This window comes from Rhinoderma darwinii, chromosome 1, assembly GCF_050947455.1.
Source record: "Rhinoderma darwinii isolate aRhiDar2 chromosome 1, aRhiDar2.hap1, whole genome shotgun sequence".
Taxonomy (NCBI): Eukaryota; Metazoa; Chordata; class Amphibia; order Anura; family Rhinodermatidae; genus Rhinoderma; species Rhinoderma darwinii.
The window spans coordinates 476,461,934-476,487,822 of NC_134687.1; the positions used below are offsets into that span (position 1 = coordinate 476,461,934).

The 25,889-nt window shown below is 42.1% G+C and overlaps 1 protein-coding gene across 4 annotated transcripts in view; it reads left to right on the forward strand.

Annotated features, from left to right (window-relative positions):
• The window catches only part of MPHOSPH9 (M-phase phosphoprotein 9), a 167,098-nt gene that overhangs the window by 653 nt on the left and 140,556 nt on the right, over positions 1-25,889 (forward strand). The window lies entirely within an intron of this gene.

Here is a 25,889-nt window from a genome sequence, read left to right on the forward strand (position 1 = left end):
TGCTGTAGCAAGGAACCTTCAGCTCCCTTCTTCAGCCTTCACTGTTCACTCGCGCTACTTTAAGCGCTGAACCCGGGGAAGCTCTTGACGTCTCTGTCCATATATGGCAATGTAAGCTCTCTGGCTGGGGACACTTGTCTTGGGAAAGCCAGTGATGTCAGTGGCTCCTCCCAGAGCAGAATCTCCGTCCAGAGGGTTGCCGATGCTTTGGCCGTGGATTCCGGCATCTCAATGCCCCTAACATCACTATCCATATATAGACAGTGACGTCAGGGGCTTCTCCTGGAGCGGAATCCCTGGCCAGAGTGTTGCTGACACTCTGGCCGGAGATTTCACTCCTGGAGGAACCCCTGGTGTCAATATCCATATATGGACAGTGACATCAGAGGCTTCTCCAAGAGTGGAATCCCCGGCCAGAACGTTGCTGACGCTCTGGATGGGGATTCCGCTCCTGGAGGAAACCCGACGTCACTATTCATTTATGGACAGAGAACTCAGGGGCTAGTCCTGGAGCGGAATCCTCGGCCAGAGCGTTGCCGACACTCTGACCGGGGATTCATTCCGCTCCTAGAGGGAGTCACTGTCCATATGTGGACAGTGACATCAGGAGCTGAGCCGGCGTCATCAGCGGTGGATGTCAGCTGTATGTTACAGCTGACATCCACCTGTAACAGCAGGAACTGGAGCTAGCTCCGATCCCTGCCATTAACGCCTTAGATGCAGCGATCGATTGCGATGGCTGCATCTTTGTGGTTGTTAGCAGATCGGCAGCTGTTCCCTGCAATCGCACGGCTGCTGACTGCTATTATGGCAACAGGAGACCTAACAATGGCCTCCTGTCTGCTATTACGGAAGCCGATTAGGCCCCGCCCGGAGGCGAAGCCTAATCGGCTTGCTGTCAGTAAATGACTGACAGATATAATACATTGCACTGCATAGGTAGTGCAATGTCTTAGAAAAAAAATCTGACAGTTGGACCTTCAAGTCCCTTAGTGGGACTAAAGAAAAGTGTGAAAAATAGTGAAACAAAAAAAGATGTTTAAAATATAATAAAAGTTGCAAGTAATAAAACTCAATTTCCCTTTTTCACTTATCAAGTCATTTATTATTGAAAAAAATAAATAAACCATACATATTTGGTATCGCCGCGACCGTAACGGCCTAAACTATAAAAATATTATGTAAAAAAAAAGCAACAGAATTTCTGTTTTTTGGTCATTGCCCTACAAAAATTGAAAAAAGTGATCAAAAAGTCGCATGTATCCAAAAATGGTACCTATAAAAACGATAGCTCGTCTCGCAAAAAAAAAGCCCTCATACAGCTCCGTCGACGAAAAAATTAAAACGTTATGGTTCTTACAACATGGTGACAGAAAAAATACATTCTTTTTACAAAAGTAATTTTATTGTGCAAAAAGTTGAAAAACATAAAAAAAGTGCTATAAATTAGGTATCGCCGGAATCGTACTGACCCGCAGAATAACGTTAACATATAGTTTATAAAGCTTGGTGAACGCTGTATTAAAACTGTTTTTCGTCACCTTGCCTCTCAAAAAATAGGAAAAAAAGTGATCAAAAAGTCGCATGTACCCCAAAATTGTACCAATAATAACTGCAGCTCGTTCCGCAAAAAAAACAGCCCTCATACCACTACGTCTATGAAAAAATAAAATTAGTTAAGGCTCCAATAAGTCAGGAAATAAAAATATGCGGTTGTGCAGATAAGAGGGGAACATTTCTTCTGTTTCAAGAGGCGATTTATCGGGGCCCTAAAATTAGGGAACCAGGAAGGGGAGGGCCCAAACATATCTGCTGGAAGCGAAGGTGCCCATATTATACCAGGACAACACTTTACCAGCAAAATTCCTCAAAGGAATTCTCCACAGCGTAACACACATCTTTGGATTATTTTATTGTTTACCCCATTATTATACCACCTGACTATGCCCCTGATGTACTCTGCCCAGCTTACATGTGCCCCACATTATAAACTGAAACACCAGTAATACTCCAAACAAATCTATTACCAAGCAAAATCTACGCTTCAAAAGCCAAATGGCGCTTCCACCTATCTGAGCCCTACAGTGTGCCCAAACAGCCATTTACTTCCACATATGTGGAACCGCCATACCCGGGATAACCCTTTTAACAATTCTTGGGGTGTGTGTCTCCAGTGGCATAAGCTAGACACAACATATTTGGCACTGAATTGGCATATCTGGGGAAAAATGTAAATATTTACTTTGCACCATCCGCAGCGCATTCGTTTATGGAAAAGACCTGTGGGGTGAAAATGCTCACTACACCCCTTAATAAATGCCTTGAGGGGTGTCGTTTCTAAAATGGGGTCACTTCTTAGGGGTTTCTTTTATTATTTCACATCAGAGCCTCTGCAATTGTGAACCAATACTTTGTAAATCGCCAAATTAGGACTCAATTTCGCACGGTACTCTTTCACTTCTAAACTCTGTCGAATGTCCAGGCAAAAGATTAGGGCCGCATGTAGGGCGATTCTAAAACTGGGAAACACAGTATAATAATTAGAGAGCTGTCTTGTTATGGTGGCACAAGCTGGGCACCACATATTGGCATATCTATGGAAAAAATACCATTTTCACTCTAGCAAACCGAATAAAAACCCGAATAATACTAGTGGTCCTAGTGACTAATTACAACTAAACCAGAACAAGAAACAAGTCACGACCAGGTGTTTGAAAAAATACAAAAAATCTTTATTAAAGTAAATTAGACACATGAAGAAAACGTATAACACTTAGACATACTAAAATGCCATGGACCCTTGAACACAAACGGAATCCGAACGTAAAAGCAGCATGGCCCCCCAGATGTAAAAATGGTCTGACACAACCTATAAATGGCTAAAGTGCATAAATATATATTAATGAGCAGGTACTAGGCATGGTACGCTTTTGCACAGATGAACACATAAGTAAGTGTAGAGAATATATATAAGGTACAATCTTAAGTAAAAATGACATGTAAAGTAATATACCTACACCTGCGTATAAGAGGATAAATAGGAGATCAAGACCAGGAGGGCGACCTCTGCTTAACCCAACGCGCGTTTCGCTGGTGCTTCGTCAGGGGTTGATGTCCAAATGCCCCAATTGCCCCTAGATATACCTTCCACAATAATGTTTTACCGGTAAAATCACAGCTGTTTCCTATCGGGTGGTTAGGTGTTCAGCGTCGGTCATCAGTGACAGACGGCGATACATCCCGCCCACCCACGATAGCGTCCTATCGTGTAGTCATATCTCAAAGCAGTCCTCCTCCCAGAACCTCCTCCATCGGCATAACCACACCAGGCGGGCGGGGGAATGAAATCAGCCCGCCCGCTCGATGCGGAGCCGCCGAAGGTCAGAAGCAGGGATAAAGGGAAGAATGAAATTAAAAAATTAGTAGCAATCCAGTTTTGGCCCAAGGTAGAACTATCTATCCTGATCGTTAAGGTGACAAAAATGAGTTAAAAGAGGCCAGCCGATCTCATTGAACAGCAGCAGCGGGACAAAGCGTCCCGTTGCTAGGTAACAGTCCAGCGTGAGAGCAGCAGTTGCTGTTAAACACGCTGGAGAGCATAGTAGAGCATTAAGAGCCGAGGTCGCTGTCCAACGTGCTGAAATGCTCAGCACAGCCGTCAAAGCTAAATAACCGAGAGAGTTAGAGCAGTCACTGTCCAAGGTGCTGAAGCTGACTATCCAAGTCCATATCACACTTCAGAACTGAAACACAGTACCGGAAATAAACAGTAATGCTGTGAAAAGTGAAAAATAAATATAAATATAAAATAAACATAAAAAAAAGGAAAGAAAGTGAAAGTAACCGAGGATATACATACATATACCAACACACATACACAAAAGTGAGCGGTTGTGAAAGTGAGAGAAGTGAGGGAACGTGAAAAAATGTCAACAAAAATAATTAAAAAATGGAATGACACAACAAATATATATTGATTAATACTGAAAAGGAACAGAACAGTATAGTTAGTATTAATGCATCACAGCAATTTATACATCTGCCCCGAAAGTCGTGAATATGCGGTAAATAAAACCAAAGGTGAATCGAATGACACTCTTTAACGATAGCCCCAAAAAAAAAATTATTATTTATATCCAAAATTAATATACATATAAATATACATAAATCTAATTAATTTTAATCCAATAGTGCAAGAATATGAGCAAAGTGCACAAGTAAATGCTAAGGCTATAGTTGCCTCACAACAATTGATGTCAGTAATAATAAACGTGATGGGTGAGGCAAGAAAAAAAGGGGGAGGGAGGGGGGGAAAAAAAAAAAAAAAGGAGAGATTGGGAAGGGGGGGGAAAACGAAAAAGGGGGGGGGGGGGGGAAAGGGGAAAGGGGGAATGTGGACAACCAAAATTATGTTACAATGAGTGACCAAGAAAAATTAGTGATGGGAAGATGATTAGAACTGCCAAATAACAGAACGTGACAGTGACTATTGCTATAAACATTTAATAAACCCAACCTCAATTACTAGGTTAAATAGTACATGGCGACTGTGATAAACAAAAAAAAAAAAAAAAAAAATAAAATAAAATAAAAATAAAAATAAATACAAGAAAGACTATTAAAGTCTTGATAACTCAATACAAATTATTGTGTCAATCTGTGCAAAAGTGCCAATGACAAAAAAGCCAATAGTACAGAATAATCGTGAACCAAAAACCAATATAACAATGATCAAAAGTTAAAGGGTCGATGTGAAGAGAATTTAACTGTAGATGTATATACATAAGAGATCAGAAAATCTGAAATTTTGGCACACCGATGGCCACAGGACGAATCTGCCTGATGTCACTCTAAGTTCATAGCGGGGTCATCACGGGGATTTGAACTGGATCCGAAAACTTCATGCTGAATAGTATGGCAGGAATCATGCTGTAAGACAACATAGATCTTATAACAAGATAATAATTTCTTATCGAGTTGTGAACAACTGGGATAATGATTGACCTCAAGAATAAAGATCAATATCCACATATGTCTAGATAAAAGAACAGGGCATAAGGGAAATGGCAAATAGAAAACCCAATATACAAACACATAAACATAAAAATAAAAGAATAAAAACAATGACAACAAGTTAAAAAGTACAGGGATAAAATATTGGTGGACACCAATAGGAGAGTGGCAATACTCAAACCAAAGAAAGTGACCATGACTTAACTATGGCGATTTCAAAGAAATGGTGCGAAGCTGTTGTACTCATTAAGACCATATGGATGTAAGGATCCCAACCTCATAATCCAGGTAGTTTCTTTCTGTCCCAAGGCCTTCTTCCAGTTACCACCCCTTGGACCAATCAGTACGCGATCGATAGCTCTCACTTTCAAAAGTGATGCGTCACAGTTGTGAGATAACCTGAAATGGCGAGGAATCGTATTAAGTTGTGATACATCTTCAGTTCCCATAGCCGCTTGAATGCCCAACACATGCTCTCGTACTCTCCTACGGAGTTGTCTGGTCGTCATTCCTACATAAATTTTGTCACAAGGACAGATGGCAAAGTAGATGACACCCATAGTGGTACAGTCAATGTGATGGGTAATCTTGAATTCGTGTGTATGGTCAAAATCATAAAATGTAGTTGCCTGTTCGATGTTTGAACAGGCTACACAGCGTCCGCATTTAAAGCAACCCCATTTTGGACCTTTAGATCCAAAAGCATACTGGGGTTGCGAGCCCCGGTGGTAACTATGTACTAAAAGATCCTTGAGGTTTTGGGCTCTCCTAAATGTAATGGAAGGGACAGATGGTAACAATTTGCCTAGCGTGTGGTCCTGCTGGAGTATTGGCCAAAATTTTTTCATTATCACCAAAATTTCCTCGGATTTACAATTAAAATTCGTAATCATGCGGACCTTGTTATCAGTGGCGGTTTGTCGAACAGAGCCCTGTAACAGCGTCGTTCTTTGACTGCTTTTTGCCCTATCATAGGCTCGCTGGATAGACCGATTGCTGTATCCCCTTTCCTTGAAGCGCTTTTTAAGATCTTGAGCCTGCACTTCAAAAGTATGTTGGTCTGAACACAGGCGTCTTGCTCGTAAGTATTGGCCAACGGGGATATTTTTAATAAGGTGTCTAGGGTGGGCTGAGGAAGCGTGTAATATCGAATTGACCGCAGTCTTCTTTCTATATAGGTCCGTGTGTATCAAACCCTGATCGTCCACCCGAATTTGAATGTCGAGGAACTCAACTGCAGTTCTACTATATTGATATGTAAGTTTGATATTGATGTTGTTGTGGTTCAAATGGTTAATGAAAGTTTTGAGTTCGGCTGGTGTTCCCTGCCAGATAAACACAACGTCATCAATATATCTAGCCCAAAGATGTACTCTATCAATCAAAGGGACAGGATTAGACAGAAAGATATCCCTCTCCCACAGCCCCAGGAAAAGATTGGCATAGGAAGGTGCGCATGCTGCCCCCATAGCCGTTCCCTGGAGCTGTAGGTAGAAGGACTCTTTAAAAATAAAAAAATTATGAGTCAAGACAAATTGGAGGGCTTTCAATAGAAAGTCTTGATGACTCCTATCCAAATTTCCCATTGCCAGAAACGACTGCGTTGCAGTAAGACCATCCCCGTGTCGAATCGAAGTGTACAAAGATTCAACATCACACGTAACTAAGTACATGTCTTGTTGGAGATGTATCCCCTCAATTTTTCTCAGGATATCGTTGGTATCCTGGACAAAAGATGGAAGAATTTCAACCATGGGTTTCAGAAAGTGATCGATATACTTACATAATGGTTCTAAAATGCTGTTGGATCCGGACACAATTGGACGTCCTGGGGGGTTACGAGCATCCTTATGTATCTTTGGCAGCAAATAAATTGTTGCTATTGTAGGTTCCAAAATCAGTAATCCATCCGCTTGTTTCTTAGTGACAATGCCATCATCACATGCCTGTCCAATGAAGGTAGACAATTCCTGTTGGTATTTGAATAACGGATTAAATGTAAGCTTTTTATAGCATTCAGGCATGCGTAGCTGACGAAACACTTCTCTCTCGTAAGACACAGTGGGCCAAAGCACTATATTCCCCCCTTTGTCCGAGGGTTTGAAGACTATCTCCTTCATGGAAGTCAATTCCCTGATAGCCCTTCTCTGACTGTAAGTGAGGTTGTCATTCTTAATGTAGTCAGAAATCCTCTTGAACTCCTGGGACACTACATTGACAAATAAGGATATTTCTGGGAATAAACTAAGAGAGGGAAATTTGGTGGATTTAGGTAAAAGGTGTTGTGGGTACCCACCTTGAGAAGGTTCATTTTGTTCATCCAACAAGTCTTGAAGGGCATTCAAAGCTTCCAACTCCAACGCCGAAAGGGAGGAAAACATAGGGTCTTTTTTGGCATAAATCTTTTTAAAAACCAATTTCCTGGCAAACAAGTGAAGGTCTTTTACTGCGGAAAAAACATTAAACTTAGCAACAGGTGAGAAAGTCAGGCCTAATTGTAAAACCTCAATTTGGGCAGGTGTTAAGACCTTATCGGAAAGGTTAATTACCTTAGGAGGATTGGTAGAACTAGATTCTGATCCAGATGCAAAGGTCCGCTTATTGGCATGTTGACGAAAGTCTTGTCCTCGATCCTGATCGCCTTTGCGTTTACCATGTCGTTGTGGGTATCTTCCTGGTCTGGGGTTGGAGGTATTAGAGGTAGTACTGGCCGAGGATCGTGAAGTGATGGAGGCCGACCGTGCCCGTTCACCACCCATCTTCCACTGCCATTTATAGACACGTTTGTTTTGGAAGTCGTCCACATCTCGTTGGTATTTCTTCATTTTAATAGAGGAGATTTCTTTCTCCCAGGTGGTGAACGACTCATTCAGTTGTTTATTCAAGTTATCCAGTTCATCCTTGGAGAACTCGGTATGTACCCGTGTCTGTATTTCCTCGATCTCTTTATCCAGAGATTCCAACGACATCCCATTGTGGCTCACCAGGAGCTCCATAAAATTTTTTGAACACATCGCACATGACTCTTCCCATTTGGTGGTAAAGGCATCATCTTCGATGGGAAAAGATGGAAAAACTTGAACCCGTAACCCACGTGGAATTAACCCCTTACTCAGATATTGCTGCATATAGGTTTTGTTCCACCATATTCGAGTACGCCGATGTAATAAATTAAATAAGGTTTTCTTTATTGCCACCCTCTGAACGGATTCCGTCAGATACGAAGGTTGGTTAGAGAATACATTTGCAGCCTGTGCTGACCAGGAGATCTCTCTGCTCCTGTAGTCCATAATATGGAAGGGGTTAATTTGAAACTGCTGTAATAAATACAGAAAAGACAATTTAGCAAACCGAATAAAAACCCGAATAATACTAGTGGTCCTAGTGACTAATTACAACTAAACCAGAACAAGAAACAAGTCACGACCAGGTGTTTGAAAAAATACAAAAAATCTTTATTAAAGTAAATTAGACACATGAAGAAAACGTATAACACTTAGACATACTAAAATGCCATGGACCCTTGAACACAAACGGAATCCGAACGTAAAAGCAGCATGGCCCCCCAGATGTAAAAATGGTCTGACACAACCTATAAATGGCTAAAGTGCATAAATATATATTAATGAGCAGGTACTAGGCATGGTACGCTTTTGCACAGATGAACACATAAGTAAGTGTAGAGAATATATATAAGGTACAATCTTAAGTAAAAATGACATGTAAAGTAATATACCTACACCTGCGTATAAGAGGATAAATAGGAGATCAAGACCAGGAGGGCGACCTCTGCTTAACCCAACGCGCGTTTCGCTGGTGCTTCGTCAGGGGTTGATGTCCAAATGCCCCAATTGCCCCTAGATATACCTTCCACAATAATGTTTTACCGGTAAAATCACAGCTGTTTCCTATCGGGTGGTTAGGTGTTCAGCGTCGGTCATCAGTGACAGACGGCGATACATCCCGCCCACCCACGATAGCGTCCTATCGTGTAGTCATATCTCAAAGCAGTCCTCCTCCCAGAACCTCCTCCATCGGCATAACCACACCAGGCGGGCGGGGGAATGAAATCAGCCCGCCCGCTCGATGCGGAGCCGCCGAAGGTCAGAAGCAGGGATAAAGGGAAGAATGAAATTAAAAAATTAGTAGCAATCCAGTTTTGGCCCAAGGTAGAACTATCTATCCTGATCGTTAAGGTGACAAAAATGAGTTAAAAGAGGCCAGCCGATCTCATTGAACAGCAGCAGCGGGACAAAGCGTCCCGTTGCTAGGTAACAGTCCAGCGTGAGAGCAGCAGTTGCTGTTAAACACGCTGGAGAGCATAGTAGAGCATTAAGAGCCGAGGTCGCTGTCCAACGTGCTGAAATGCTCAGCACAGCCGTCAAAGCTAAATAACCGAGAGAGTTAGAGCAGTCACTGTCCAAGGTGCTGAAGCTGACTATCCAAGTCCATATCACACTTCAGAACTGAAACACAGTACCGGAAATAAACAGTAATGCTGTGAAAAGTGAAAAATAAATATAAATATAAAATAAACATAAAAAAAAGGAAAGAAAGTGAAAGTAACCGAGGATATACATACATATACCAACACACATACACAAAAGTGAGCGGTTGTGAAAGTGAGAGAAGTGAGGGAACGTGAAAAAATGTCAACAAAAATAATTAAAAAATGGAATGACACAACAAATATATATTGATTAATACTGAAAAGGAACAGAACAGTATAGTTAGTATTAATGCATCACAGCAATTTATACATCTGCCCCGAAAGTCGTGAATATGCGGTAAATAAAACCAAAGGTGAATCGAATGACACTCTTTAACGATAGCCCCAAAAAAAAAATTATTATTTATATCCAAAATTAATATACATATAAATATACATAAATCTAATTAATTTTAATCCAATAGTGCAAGAATATGAGCAAAGTGCACAAGTAAATGCTAAGGCTATAGTTGCCTCACAACAATTGATGTCAGTAATAATAAACGTGATGGGTGAGGCAAGAAAAAAAGGGGGAGGGAGGGGGGGAAAAAAAAAAAAAAAAAAAGGAGAGATTGGGAAGGGGGGGGAAAACGAAAAAGGGGGGGGGGGGGGGAAAAGGGGAAAGGGGGAATGTGGACAACCAAAATTATGTTACAATGAGTGACCAAGAAAAATTAGTGATGGGAAGATGATTAGAACTGCCAAATAACAGAACGTGACAGTGACTATTGCTATAAACATTTAATAAACCCAACCTCAATTACTAGGTTAAATAGTACATGGCGACTGTGATAAACAAAAAAAAAAAAAAAAAAAAAAAATAAATAAATAAAATAAAATAAAAATAAAAATAAATACAAGAAAGACTATTAAAGTCTTGATAACTCAATACAAATTATTGTGTCAATCTGTGCAAAAGTGCCAATGACAAAAAAGCCAATAGTACAGAATAATCGTGAACCAAAAACCAATATAACAATGATCAAAAGTTAAAGGGTCGATGTGAAGAGAATTTAACTGTAGATGTATATACATAAGAGATCAGAAAATCTGAAATTTTGGCACACCGATGGCCACAGGACGAATCTGCCTGATGTCACTCTAAGTTCATAGCGGGGTCATCACGGGGATTTGAACTGGATCCGAAAACTTCATGCTGAATAGTATGGCAGGAATCATGCTGTAAGACAACATAGATCTTATAACAAGATAATAATTTCTTATCGAGTTGTGAACAACTGGGATAATGATTGACCTCAAGAATAAAGATCAATATCCACATATGTCTAGATAAAAGAACAGGGCATAAGGGAAATGGCAAATAGAAAACCCAATATACAAACACATAAACATAAAAATAAAAGAATAAAAACAATGACAACAAGTTAAAAAGTACAGGGATAAAATATTGGTGGACACCAATAGGAGAGTGGCAATACTCAAACCAAAGAAAGTGACCATGACTTAACTATGGCGATTTCAAAGAAATGGTGCGAAGCTGTTGTACTCATTAAGACCATATGGATGTAAGGATCCCAACCTCATAATCCAGGTAGTTTCTTTCTGTCCCAAGGCCTTCTTCCAGTTACCACCCCTTGGACCAATCAGTACGCGATCGATAGCTCTCACTTTCAAAAGTGATGCGTCACAGTTGTGAGATAACCTGAAATGGCGAGGAATCGTATTAAGTTGTGATACATCTTCAGTTCCCATAGCCGCTTGAATGCCCAACACATGCTCTCGTACTCTCCTACGGAGTTGTCTGGTCGTCATTCCTACATAAATTTTGTCACAAGGACAGATGGCAAAGTAGATGACACCCATAGTGGTACAGTCAATGTGATGGGTAATCTTGAATTCGTGTGTATGGTCAAAATCATAAAATGTAGTTGCCTGTTCGATGTTTGAACAGGCTACACAGCGTCCGCATTTAAAGCAACCCCATTTTGGACCTTTAGATCCAAAAGCATACTGGGGTTGCGAGCCCCGGTGGTAACTATGTACTAAAAGATCCTTGAGGTTTTGGGCTCTCCTAAATGTAATGGAAGGGACAGATGGTAACAATTTGCCTAGCGTGTGGTCCTGCTGGAGTATTGGCCAAAATTTTTTCATTATCACCAAAATTTCCTCGGATTTACAATTAAAATTCGTAATCATGCGGACCTTGTTATCAGTGGCGGTTTGTCGAACAGAGCCCTGTAACAGCGTCGTTCTTTGACTGCTTTTTGCCCTATCATAGGCTCGCTGGATAGACCGATTGCTGTATCCCCTTTCCTTGAAGCGCTTTTTAAGATCTTGAGCCTGCACTTCAAAAGTATGTTGGTCTGAACACAGGCGTCTTGCTCGTAAGTATTGGCCAACGGGGATATTTTTAATAAGGTGTCTAGGGTGGGCTGAGGAAGCGTGTAATATCGAATTGACCGCAGTCTTCTTTCTATATAGGTCCGTGTGTATCAAACCCTGATCGTCCACCCGAATTTGAATGTCGAGGAACTCAACTGCAGTTCTACTATATTGATATGTAAGTTTGATATTGATGTTGTTGTGGTTCAAATGGTTAATGAAAGTTTTGAGTTCGGCTGGTGTTCCCTGCCAGATAAACACAACGTCATCAATATATCTAGCCCAAAGATGTACTCTATCAATCAAAGGGACAGGATTAGACAGAAAGATATCCCTCTCCCACAGCCCCAGGAAAAGATTGGCATAGGAAGGTGCGCATGCTGCCCCCATAGCCGTTCCCTGGAGCTGTAGGTAGAAGGACTCTTTAAAAATAAAAAAATTATGAGTCAAGACAAATTGGAGGGCTTTCAATAGAAAGTCTTGATGACTCCTATCCAAATTTCCCATTGCCAGAAACGACTGCGTTGCAGTAAGACCATCCCCGTGTCGAATCGAAGTGTACAAAGATTCAACATCACACGTAACTAAGTACATGTCTTGTTGGAGATGTATCCCCTCAATTTTTCTCAGGATATCGTTGGTATCCTGGACAAAAGATGGAAGAATTTCAACCATGGGTTTCAGAAAGTGATCGATATACTTACATAATGGTTCTAAAATGCTGTTGGATCCGGACACAATTGGACGTCCTGGGGGGTTACGAGCATCCTTATGTATCTTTGGCAGCAAATAAATTGTTGCTATTGTAGGTTCCAAAATCAGTAATCCATCCGCTTGTTTCTTAGTGACAATGCCATCATCACATGCCTGTCCAATGAAGGTAGACAATTCCTGTTGGTATTTGAATAACGGATTAAATGTAAGCTTTTTATAGCATTCAGGCATGCGTAGCTGACGAAACACTTCTCTCTCGTAAGACACAGTGGGCCAAAGCACTATATTCCCCCCTTTGTCCGAGGGTTTGAAGACTATCTCCTTCATGGAAGTCAATTCCCTGATAGCCCTTCTCTGACTGTAAGTGAGGTTGTCATTCTTAATGTAGTCAGAAATCCTCTTGAACTCCTGGGACACTACATTGACAAATAAGGATATTTCTGGGAATAAACTAAGAGAGGGAAATTTGGTGGATTTAGGTAAAAGGTGTTGTGGGTACCCACCTTGAGAAGGTTCATTTTGTTCATCCAACAAGTCTTGAAGGGCATTCAAAGCTTCCAACTCCAACGCCGAAAGGGAGGAAAACATAGGGTCTTTTTTGGCATAAATCTTTTTAAAAACCAATTTCCTGGCAAACAAGTGAAGGTCTTTTACTGCGGAAAAAACATTAAACTTAGCAACAGGTGAGAAAGTCAGGCCTAATTGTAAAACCTCAATTTGGGCAGGTGTTAAGACCTTATCGGAAAGGTTAATTACCTTAGGAGGATTGGTAGAACTAGATTCTGATCCAGATGCAAAGGTCCGCTTATTGGCATGTTGACGAAAGTCTTGTCCTCGATCCTGATCGCCTTTGCGTTTACCATGTCGTTGTGGGTATCTTCCTGGTCTGGGGTTGGAGGTATTAGAGGTAGTACTGGCCGAGGATCGTGAAGTGATGGAGGCCGACCGTGCCCGTTCACCACCCATCTTCCACTGCCATTTATAGACACGTTTGTTTTGGAAGTCGTCCACATCTCGTTGGTATTTCTTCATTTTAATAGAGGAGATTTCTTTCTCCCAGGTGGTGAACGACTCATTCAGTTGTTTATTCAAGTTATCCAGTTCATCCTTGGAGAACTCGGTATGTACCCGTGTCTGTATTTCCTCGATCTCTTTATCCAGAGATTCCAACGACATCCCATTGTGGCTCACCAGGAGCTCCATAAATTTTTTTGAACACATCGCACATGACTCTTCCCATTTGGTGGTAAAGGCATCATCTTCGATGGGAAAAGATGGAAAAACTTGAACCCGTAACCCACGTGGAATTAACCCCTTACTCAGATATTGCTGCATATAGGTTTTGTTCCACCATATTCGAGTACGCCGATGTAATAAATTAAATAAGGTTTTCTTTATTGCCACCCTCTGAACGGATTCCGTCAGATACGAAGGTTGGTTAGAGAATACATTTGCAGCCTGTGCTGACCAGGAGATCTCTCTGCTCCTGTAGTCCATAATATGGAAGGGGTTAATTTGAAACTGCTGTAATAAATACAGAAAAGACAATTTAGCAAACCGAATAAAAACCCGAATAATACTAGTGGTCCTAGTGACTAATTACAACTAAACCAGAACAAGAAACAAGTCACGACCAGGTGTTTGAAAAAATACAAAAAATCTTTATTAAAGTAAATTAGACACATGAAGAAAACGTATAACACTTAGACATACTAAAATGCCATGGACCCTTGAACACAAACGGAATCCGAACGTAAAAGCAGCATGGCCCCCCAGATGTAAAAATGGTCTGACACAACCTATAAATGGCTAAAGTGCATAAATATATATTAATGAGCAGGTACTAGGCATGGTACGCTTTTGCACAGATGAACACATAAGTAAGTGTAGAGAATATATATAAGGTACAATCTTAAGTAAAAATGACATGTAAAGTAATATACCTACACCTGCGTATAAGAGGATAAATAGGAGATCAAGACCAGGAGGGCGACCTCTGCTTAACCCAACGCGCGTTTCGCTGGTGCTTCGTCAGGGGTTGATGTCCAAATGCCCCAATTGCCCCTAGATATACCTTCCACAATAATGTTTTACCGGTAAAATCACAGCTGTTTCCTATCGGGTGGTTAGGTGTTCAGCGTCGGTCATCAGTGACAGACGGCGATACATCCCGCCCACCCACGATAGCGTCCTATCGTGTAGTCATATCTCAAAGCAGTCCTCCTCCCAGAACCTCCTCCATCGGCATAACCACACCAGGCGGGCGGGGGAATGAAATCAGCCCGCCCGCTCGATGCGGAGCCGCCGAAGGTCAGAAGCAGGGATAAAGGGAAGAATGAAATTAAAAAATTAGTAGCAATCCAGTTTTGGCCCAAGGTAGAACTATCTATCCTGATCGTTAAGGTGACAAAAATGAGTTAAAAGAGGCCAGCCGATCTCATTGAACAGCAGCAGCGGGACAAAGCGTCCCGTTGCTAGGTAACAGTCCAGCGTGAGAGCAGCAGTTGCTGTTAAACACGCTGGAGAGCATAGTAGAGCATTAAGAGCCGAGGTCGCTGTCCAACGTGCTGAAATGCTCAGCACAGCCGTCAAAGCTAAATAACCGAGAGAGTTAGAGCAGTCACTGTCCAAGGTGCTGAAGCTGACTATCCAAGTCCATATCACACTTCAGAACTGAAACACAGTACCGGAAATAAACAGTAATGCTGTGAAAAGTGAAAAATAAATATAAATATAAAATAAACATAAAAAAAAGGAAAGAAAGTGAAAGTAACCGAGGATATACATACATATACCAACACACATACACAAAAGTGAGCGGTTGTGAAAGTGAGAGAAGTGAGGGAACGTGAAAAAATGTCAACAAAAATAATTAAAAAATGGAATGACACAACAAATATATATTGATTAATACTGAAAAGGAACAGAACAGTATAGTTAGTATTAATGCATCACAGCAATTTATACATCTGCCCCGAAAGTCGTGAATATGCGGTAAATAAAACCAAAGGTGAATCGAATGACACTCTTTAACGATAGCCCCAAAAAAAAATTATTATTTATATCCAAAATTAATATACATATAAATATACATAAATCTAATTAATTTTAATCCAATAGTGCAAGAATATGAGCAAAGTGCACAAGTAAATGCTAAGGCTATAGTTGCCTCACAACAATTGATGTCAGTAATAATAAACGTGATGGGTGAGGCAAGAAAAAAAGGGGGAGGGAGGGGGGGAAAAAAAAAAAAAAGGAGAGATTGGGAAGGGGGGGGAAAACGAAAAAGGGGGGGGGGGGAAAAGGGGAAAGGGGGAATGTGGACAACCAAAATTATGTTACAATGAGTGACCAAGAAAAATTAGTGATGGGAAGATGATTAGAACTGCCAAATAACAGAACGTGACAGTGACTATTGCTATAAACATTTAATAAACCCAACCTCAATTACTAGGTTAAATAGTACATGGCGACTGTGATAAACAAAAAAAAAAAAAATAAATAAATAAAATAAAATAAAAATAAAAATAAATACAAGAAAGACTATTAAAGTCTTGATAACTCAATACAAATTATTGTGTCAATCTGTGCAAAAGTGCCAATGACAAAAAAGCCAATAGTACAGAATAATCGTGAACCAAAAACCAATATAACAATGATCAAAAGTTAAAGGGTCGATGTGAAGAGAATTTAACTGTAGATGTATATACATAAGAGATCAGAAAATCTGAAATTTTGGCACACCGATGGCCACAGGACGAATCTGCCTGATGTCACTCTAAGTTCATAGCGGGGTCATCACGGGGATTTGAACTGGATCCGAAAACTTCATGCTGAATAGTATGGCAGGAATCATGCTGTAAGACAACATAGATCTTATAACAAGATAATAATTTCTTATCGAGTTGTGAACAACTGGGATAATGATTGACCTCAAGAATAAAGATCAATATCCACATATGTCTAGATAAAAGAACAGGGCATAAGGGAAATGGCAAATAGAAAACCCAATATACAAACACATAAACATAAAAATAAAAGAATAAAAACAATGACAACAAGTTAAAAAGTACAGGGATAAAATATTGGTGGACACCAATAGGAGAGTGGCAATACTCAAACCAAAGAAAGTGACCATGACTTAACTATGGCGATTTCAAAGAAATGGTGCGAAGCTGTTGTACTCATTAAGACCATATGGATGTAAGGATCCCAACCTCATAATCCAGGTAGTTTCTTTCTGTCCCAAGGCCTTCTTCCAGTTACCACCCCTTGGACCAATCAGTACGCGATCGATAGCTCTCACTTTCAAAAGTGATGCGTCACAGTTGTGAGATAACCTGAAATGGCGAGGAATCGTATTAAGTTGTGATACATCTTCAGTTCCCATAGCCGCTTGAATGCCCAACACATGCTCTCGTACTCTCCTACGGAGTTGTCTGGTCGTCATTCCTACATAAATTTTGTCACAAGGACAGATGGCAAAGTAGATGACACCCATAGTGGTACAGTCAATGTGATGGGTAATCTTGAATTCGTGTGTATGGTCAAAATCATAAAATGTAGTTGCCTGTTCGATGTTTGAACAGGCTACACAGCGTCCGCATTTAAAGCAACCCCATTTTGGACCTTTAGATCCAAAAGCATACTGGGGTTGCGAGCCCCGGTGGTAACTATGTACTAAAAGATCCTTGAGGTTTTGGGCTCTCCTAAATGTAATGGAAGGGACAGATGGTAACAATTTGCCTAGCGTGTGGTCCTGCTGGAGTATTGGCCAAAATTTTTTCATTATCACCAAAATTTCCTCGGATTTACAATTAAAATTCGTAATCATGCGGACCTTGTTATCAGTGGCGGTTTGTCGAACAGAGCCCTGTAACAGCGTCGTTCTTTGACTGCTTTTTGCCCTATCATAGGCTCGCTGGATAGACCGATTGCTGTATCCCCTTTCCTTGAAGCGCTTTTTAAGATCTTGAGCCTGCACTTCAAAAGTATGTTGGTCTGAACACAGGCGTCTTGCTCGTAAGTATTGGCCAACGGGGATATTTTTAATAAGGTGTCTAGGGTGGGCTGAGGAAGCGTGTAATATCGAATTGACCGCAGTCTTCTTTCTATATAGGTCCGTGTGTATCAAACCCTGATCGTCCACCCGAATTTGAATGTCGAGGAACTCAACTGCAGTTCTACTATATTGATATGTAAGTTTGATATTGATGTTGTTGTGGTTCAAATGGTTAATGAAAGTTTTGAGTTCGGCTGGTGTTCCCTGCCAGATAAACACAACGTCATCAATATATCTAGCCCAAAGATGTACTCTATCAATCAAAGGGACAGGATTAGACAGAAAGATATCCCTCTCCCACAGCCCCAGGAAAAGATTGGCATAGGAAGGTGCGCATGCTGCCCCCATAGCCGTTCCCTGGAGCTGTAGGTAGAAGGACTCTTTAAAAATAAAAAAATTATGAGTCAAGACAAATTGGAGGGCTTTCAATAGAAAGTCTTGATGACTCCTATCCAAATTTCCCATTGCCAGAAACGACTGCGTTGCAGTAAGACCATCCCCGTGTCGAATCGAAGTGTACAAAGATTCAACATCACACGTAACTAAGTACATGTCTTGTTGGAGATGTATCCCCTCAATTTTTCTCAGGATATCGTTGGTATCCTGGACAAAAGATGGAAGAATTTCAACCATGGGTTTCAGAAAGTGATCGATATACTTACATAATGGTTCTAAAATGCTGTTGGATCCGGACACAATTGGACGTCCTGGGGGGTTACGAGCATCCTTATGTATCTTTGGCAGCAAATAAATTGTTGCTATTGTAGGTTCCAAAATCAGTAATCCATCCGCTTGTTTCTTAGTGACAATGCCATCATCACATGCCTGTCCAATGAAGGTAGACAATTCCTGTTGGTATTTGAATAACGGATTAAATGTAAGCTTTTTATAGCATTCAGGCATGCGTAGCTGACGAAACACTTCTCTCTCGTAAGACACAGTGGGCCAAAGCACTATATTCCCCCCTTTGTCCGAGGGTTTGAAGACTATCTCCTTCATGGAAGTCAATTCCCTGATAGCCCTTCTCTGACTGTAAGTGAGGTTGTCATTCTTAATGTAGTCAGAAATCCTCTTGAACTCCTGGGACACTACATTGACAAATAAGGATATTTCTGGGAATAAACTAAGAGAGGGAAATTTGGTGGATTTAGGTAAAAGGTGTTGTGGGTACCCACCATTTTCACTCTGCAACATCGAGTGCACACCCCTGCAAAACACCTGCAGGGTTAACATGCTCACTACACCCCTAGGTGAAAACCTTGAGGGGTGTAGTTTCCAAAATGGGGTCACTTCTGGGGGGTTTCTACTGTTTTGGTCCCACAGTGGTTTTGCAAATGCTACATACCGACCAGAAACCAATCCAGCAAAATCTGTACTCTGAAAGCCAAATGGCGCTCCTTCCCTTCTGAGCCCTGCCGTGTGCCCAAACAGCAGTTTATGACCACATATGGGGTATTTCCGTACTCCAGAGAAGTTGCTTTACAAATGTTGGGGTTCTTTTTTTCCTTCATTTGTTGAGAAAATGAAACATTTTGAGCTAAAGCTACATCTTTTTTTTAAACTCATTTTATTGAAAGTACACAGTGCACAAGGTATGATAAACATAACATTTTGGGTGACATGCAAGAAACCCATTATTCCAATGCAACATAACCATACAAACAACAACATCGATCTCTGTTACACAATGAGAATAAGAAATGGTCCAACCTTTTCCGGTCTGTTATTGAGAATAACCAATACATTTATAGGGACAAAAGCAATGCAAATATATACAACTCTGTTATAAATACTTGTACAATCCAGGACTGATCTCGTCCAACCTACTATTGAACCTTCCCCCCCCAGTTGGGGCCCGCTACCCCGTCCCTGCTTACTCAATTAAACCCCAAGGCTGTTTAGGGAAGACCTGAGGTCACCTATATTAAATGATGCAAGAGGCGATGAGCACCAACTACCCCACACTTCCAAAAATTTATACGGACATCCCCTATGTTTGTATACTAGATTAGCGTAAGGTATTACTGAGTTGAGCAGTGATTTCCATTGTGGAACCGTTGGGTGAAGATCTCCCATCCAACGAAGTGCAATAGCCTTTCTGGCCATGAACAGGGTCTCCCGTAAAAATATACCTTCATAGTGTGACCAGGAATTTGGTGGGAGCAGACCCAACAAACATAGTCCAGGCTCACAGGGGACTCGTTTACCTGTTACTGATGAGAGAAAGTCTGTGACCTCTCTCCAGAATTTAGATATTACCGGACAGTGCCATACCATATGGTCAAAGTCTGCCCGATCATGCTGGCACCTTTTACAACTAGCCGAGGAAGATCTGCCCATATGCAATAGCCTGGTAGGAGTTATATAACATCTGTGGATGATATAAAGCTGCGTCATTTTATTATTAGCCGCTGGTGAAACCGCAAGGTGTGAAGACATTGCATCAAGCCAATTCCCCTCAGTCAGGTTCGGAATCAGCCCCTTCCATCTGAGTTCCACCGCACATCCCGCATGTGCTAACCTTTGAGACAGCAGGAACGTGTAAACTACTGATATCAGGCCCCGCGGGCCTTGTGTTCGAAGCACCCCTATAAGGGGTAGGGAAGAAATCAAAGTCTGAGCGTGTCTGAATTGGGCCCTAAGAGCGTGATGCAGCTGTACACATCTAAATGTATCCCTCTCTGGCACCTGGAATGTATCTTGTATCTCCCTGGCTGATAACGCGTGTCCATCTCCAGTACTCAAATGCTTCATTTGTGTCACCTCTAAACCCTCCCAGAATGCATGATCCTGAAATCCCAAAAAGTGAGGTAATCCATGGTTGGACCATAACGGCAACTCTGCTACCGTATCTTTAAATTTCAACAGTGATTTTGCATGAGCCCATACCTGCTTCGCCAGTTTAATCAACGGTAACGTATGCTTAGGGCTAAAATCATGTGGTTCTAGAACGGGCCATAAGTTAGATACTCTGAGAAAATGTGCTAAATGATGTTCGGCATTGGGCAATGGATCATCCAACATCCACAGCCTAATATATCTAAGTTGACCTGCCAAGTAGTATAAAAACACATCCGGTAGGGCCGCTCCCCCCCTCTGTTTGGGCCTCTGCAGAGTGTCTATTCTGAGTTTGTGTCTATTCTTTCCCCAGATAAATGAAGTAAATAAAGAGTTGACCAAATTAAAGAACTTTTTAGGAACCATTGTGTCCGCGTGCTCCAAGACATATAGCAGTTTAGGTAGCACTACCATTTTAATTAGGTTAATTCTACCTGCCACTGATAAGGGGAGTGACTTCCAGACTGCAAATTTATCTTTCAAATAAGAAAGTAGAGGGTACACATTAATATCGTATGAGTGTGAACTATCCCTAGATATCCAAACTCCCAGATATTTAAAACTATGCACCACTTGTAGACCCTGAAAATGTGAGCCCCACCCACAATTGTTAGAATGGAGAGGCATGAGAAAGGACTTGCTCCAGTTAACATGCAGGCCCGAAAAACTGCTAAACGCCTCCATCAATCTCATAGCCCTGGGTAGTGAGGCATTCGGGTTGGCCAGGAACAGCAGCATATCGTCAGCATACAATCCTATGCGGTCTTCCCGTGGTCCAATACGGATTCCCTGAAGGGCCCTATCTTTTCGAATCCCTATAGCCAGGGGCTCTATGGCAAGTGCGAACAATAATGGGGACAATGGGCACCCCTGTCTCGTACCCCTATGAAGCAAAAAGGATGGGGACAAAATCCCATTAACCACTACCGAGGCTCGAGGCTCTTTATAAATGGTCGTAATCCATTTGATAAAGTTGGTTCCAAACCCAAATTTCCTGAGGACCTCACAGAGGTATGTCCACTCTACAGAGTCAAATGCCTTGGCAGCATCCAAGGATGCCAGCGCCCAATCCTGCTGCTCCCACCACCCCATCTGAGTAACCACCTGAGCTCTACGAATACTATCCGAAGTGGATTTCCCTGGTATAAAACCGGTCTGATCAGAGTGTATGACATCATTGATGACCCGCGCTAGTCTATTGGCCAATAATTTAGTCAGTATCTTATAGTCTATGTTAAGCAGTGATATGGGACGGTAAGAACCACAATCCTCTGGGTTCTTGCCTGGTTTCAGAATAACTACTATGGTAGCTTCTTTCATAGAATCCGCCAGGTCCCGTGCCAATAAGCACGCCTCAAATAGAGAAAGAAGTTGGGCTGACATAACCTCAATATATTGTACATATACTTCCAGAGGAATCCCATCCGGGCCCGAGGCCTTACCTTTAGTCATATCCAATATACACTCAGAAATCTCCTCTACTGTGAAGGGGGACTCTAGCAACTCACAACCCTCCTCTGACAACTGTGGAAACTGCATGTCATCCAAATATTTCTCCAAGTCTTCCATTGAGTGCCCAGCCCTAGACGTATATAAGTCCCTATAGAAGTCTGCAAATTGAGCCACTATCTCCTGGGAGGTATGAACCAAAACATTCTGAGCGTTTCGAATGTTCAACACTGGAGGAGACAAGGTATTCTGTCTCACCACATGAGCCAAGAGTTTGCCGGATTGGTTACCCAATTCAAAAAAGGATTGGCCAGTGAAGAAGATTCTACGTTCCGCCTTCTCCTGTAGTACTAGAAGATAATCCCTCCCCACCGAGAGCCAAGCCTCCCTGTTTTGTGGGGAGGGATCACCCACAAACGCGGCCTCCAATTCTCCACATTTTCCCGCCAAATCCCTTTCCCTTTGGGCCGAGGAGCGCTTAACAAATGATATTGATGATTTCAGGCAGCCTCTCAAATACGCTTTCAGCGTATCCCATCGTAATAACCCATTCTGCTCCTGCCTATGAGCTTCGAGAAAGACATCTAACTGATCTGGGATTCTATCGTTCGATTTGATTAATTGGAGCCAAAACGGATGAATTTTAAGGGCCCCCCTCCTACCAACCTCCGGTAATGACATTTGCAGAAGAATCGGACTGTGATCAGAAATTGCTCTGGGAAGATGTTCAATGCTCTCCATAGAGTTATATACAGAGGGCGTGCCAAAAATATAATCTATACGAGACAATGCATCAAATTGTGGTGTGTGACAAGTGAATTCGCGAAGTCCCATATGACTAACTCTCCACAGATCTACCCAGCCTATCTCCTCCATTAATGAGGCTAATGGGGAGACCCCTTGTCGTACGTCCCCCTCTCCACTACACAGGAACCGATCAATAGCCTGATCCATTATAAGGTTCAGGTCTCCTAGGAGGATCACTCTGGCTTCTTGATATGCGGAAGCAAAAGAAACCGCCTCCCTAAGTAGTGCCAGAGACCCTGGCGGTGGGTTATATATCCCCATTATGACATAAGATGTGGAGTTAATGTTGGCGTGCACAAATACGTATCTCCCCTCAGGATCAATTCTGGTATGCATCACTTCCCACCTAAGAGTTCTATGAATTAATAGAGATACCCCTCTAGAGGCAGAAGTTCTGACAGAGTGTCTACTCCACTGAATCCAGGGCTTACATAAAAGCTGTACTGTGTCTGCTGTCAGATGCGTCTCCTGAAGACAGATTATATGTGGATTCACATTTTTAAGCACAGAAAAAAATCATATTCCGCTTCCTTGGAGTCCCCATGCCCCTCACATTCCAGGACAAGAACTTAAGTGACGCCATACTTAGAACACTCTCTATGTACTGATAACAGCCCTTCCCTCTCCCCCCTCCCCCTAGGTAGTGCCATTCCCTGATACGCTCTCAAAATGTAAGGTACTCGTTTTCTGACATAGTGTAAAACAGAGATCAAAAACATGAACCACATAAAAACCCAGTTAGCCATCAGAAGCTCAACAGGAGCTCAATAGCTATATACTATGTATGCAGGGGGTAGCTTCCACCGATAAGGAATATACACAGTGGAATCACAAATCAGGCTGCGAACTCCAACAAGATCCCCCCTGTAATGTGCTTTACTGTGCCACAGAATAAGAGGAACAACCGCCCGTTAGTCAGAATCCCCTATTAACACTTCGGTAACCTACTACAATCACGTATCTTAACAGGAATAATATATGATCAGGAACCATTCTGAACTCCGATCCCCCTACTAGGCATAATACAGGAAGAAAAAGCATTATGATAGGAAACTTTAAACAATATCTCTCCCAAGTATAACCTATCCCCACATGCAGGACAACAAAAGTCCGTTCAGGATACATATTCACCATGCCAGTCCCCAAGAAAACCTTCATCTTCTAGGCGACCTCATATTCCTCAGCAACCATTCATCCGCCTCCTCCGGGTTGGCAAAAAATACTGCTCGATCTCCATCGACAACTCTCAAGCGGGCCGGATAAGCCATAGAATATGGAATTTGTCGGTCTCGCAGCTTTCGTTTAATCATCACAAACGATGCACGTTGCCGCTGTAATTCCGGAGAGAAATCGGGGAAAATCGACACCGTGACGTTGTCCACTTTAATGGCCCCCTTGCGTCTGGCTGCCTGCAGGACCAGATCCCGATCCTTACAATTTAACAATCTCGCCAGGAATGGTCGAGGGTTCGCTCCAGGGGGTGGCGGCCTCGCCGGCACCCTGTGCGCTCTTTCCACTGCAAAAGCCTGTGAAAACACGGTATCTGGAAACATATCTTTCAGCCATTTCTCTGTAAACTCGTCCGGACGGGATCCTTCTGCTCGTTCTGGTAGGCCTATAATGCGAAGGTTGTTCCTCCTCAGCCTGTTCTCCAAATCATCCGCTTTCTGGCGCCATAAATCCACCTTTCCCGAGAGGTCTCGAAGAGTGCGGGGTATATTAGCTGTACGGTCCTCCAGGTCAGACAACCTGGTTTCAGCATGCTCGACTCGGTCCCTCAAGTTGTGCAGATCCTGCCTCAGGAGACCCACATCCACCTTAACCTCCTCTATTTTTGTCGTGACCGAGGTCTTGGTCTCTAATATCGCCGCCAGCAGCGTCTCCGATACTTGTTGCAATGTCAGGCCAGGCTGTGCTGTTACCTCAGCCGCAGGGCGTAACTCCGACTGCCCTCCAGGAACTTTTGCCGGCCCCTCTGCTCCATGCTGTGAGGCCTCGTCGCGGGCGCCATCTTGGACCGCACCTCGGGCAAACTCTTTCAACTTCTCCGCGGCTCCTGCCGCTTTTGACGGTCCCATTTTGCTCCTCAGGGGTCTCTTACCCTTTCTCCGCAAGTTATAAGAAATTGTGGCAACAGTAATTCCTCCGCAGGATAAATAATAGGGGTCTCTGGTCAGAGCCGAAGTTCCGTGCGACCGCTCACATCAGTGCCTGGCCACGCCCCTAAAGCTACATCTTATTGAAGAAAAAGGATTGTTTTTATTTTACTGCCCAATTCTAATAAATTCTATGAAACACCTGTGGGGTCAAAATGCTCACTACACACGTAAATGAATTTCTCAAGGGATGTAGTTTCCTAAATGGAGTCACTTTTTGGGCGTTTTCACTGTTTTGGTCCCTCAGGGGCTTTGCAAATGTGACATGGCCTCCGCAAACCATTCCTGCGAAATTTGAGATCCAAAAGCTAAATGGTGCTCTTTCCCTTCTGAGCCCTGCTGTGTGTCCAAACAGCCGTTTATGACCACATGTGGGGTATTGTTTTACTTGGGAGAAATTGCTTTACAAATGTGATTATTCTCCTTTAGTCCTTGTGCAACAGAGAAAAAAAATAGCTAAACCTACATTTTCTTTGAAAAAAAAAATGTAGATTTTAATTTTTACAGCCTACTTCCAATAATTTCTGCAATAAACCTGTGGGGTCAAAATGCTCACTATACCAAAAGATAATTTCCTTGATGTGTGTAGTTTCCCAAATGGCGTCACTTTTGGGGGATTTCCACTGTTTTGGCACCGCAAGAGCTCTTCAAATCTGAAATGGTGCCTAAAATATATTCTAATGAAAAGAAGGCCCCAAAATCCACTAGGTGCTCCTTTGCGTCTGAGGCCGGTGCTTCAGTCCAGTAGCACACTAGGGCCACATGTGGGATATTTCCTAAAACTGCAGAGACTGCGCAATAAATATTAAGTTGCGTTTCTCTGATAAAACTTTGTGTTAAAGAAATAAAATAATTCCATTTCACCTCTACTTTGGTTTAATTCCTGTGAAATGCCTAAAGGGTTAAAGGGAAGGTGTCACGAAAAAATTTGTTTTTTATAGGTTATTGCTTTTAGTATGTCATTGAAATAAATTTATAATAAAAGTTTTTGTGTTGTACTTTTTTCTTTTTCCTTTCT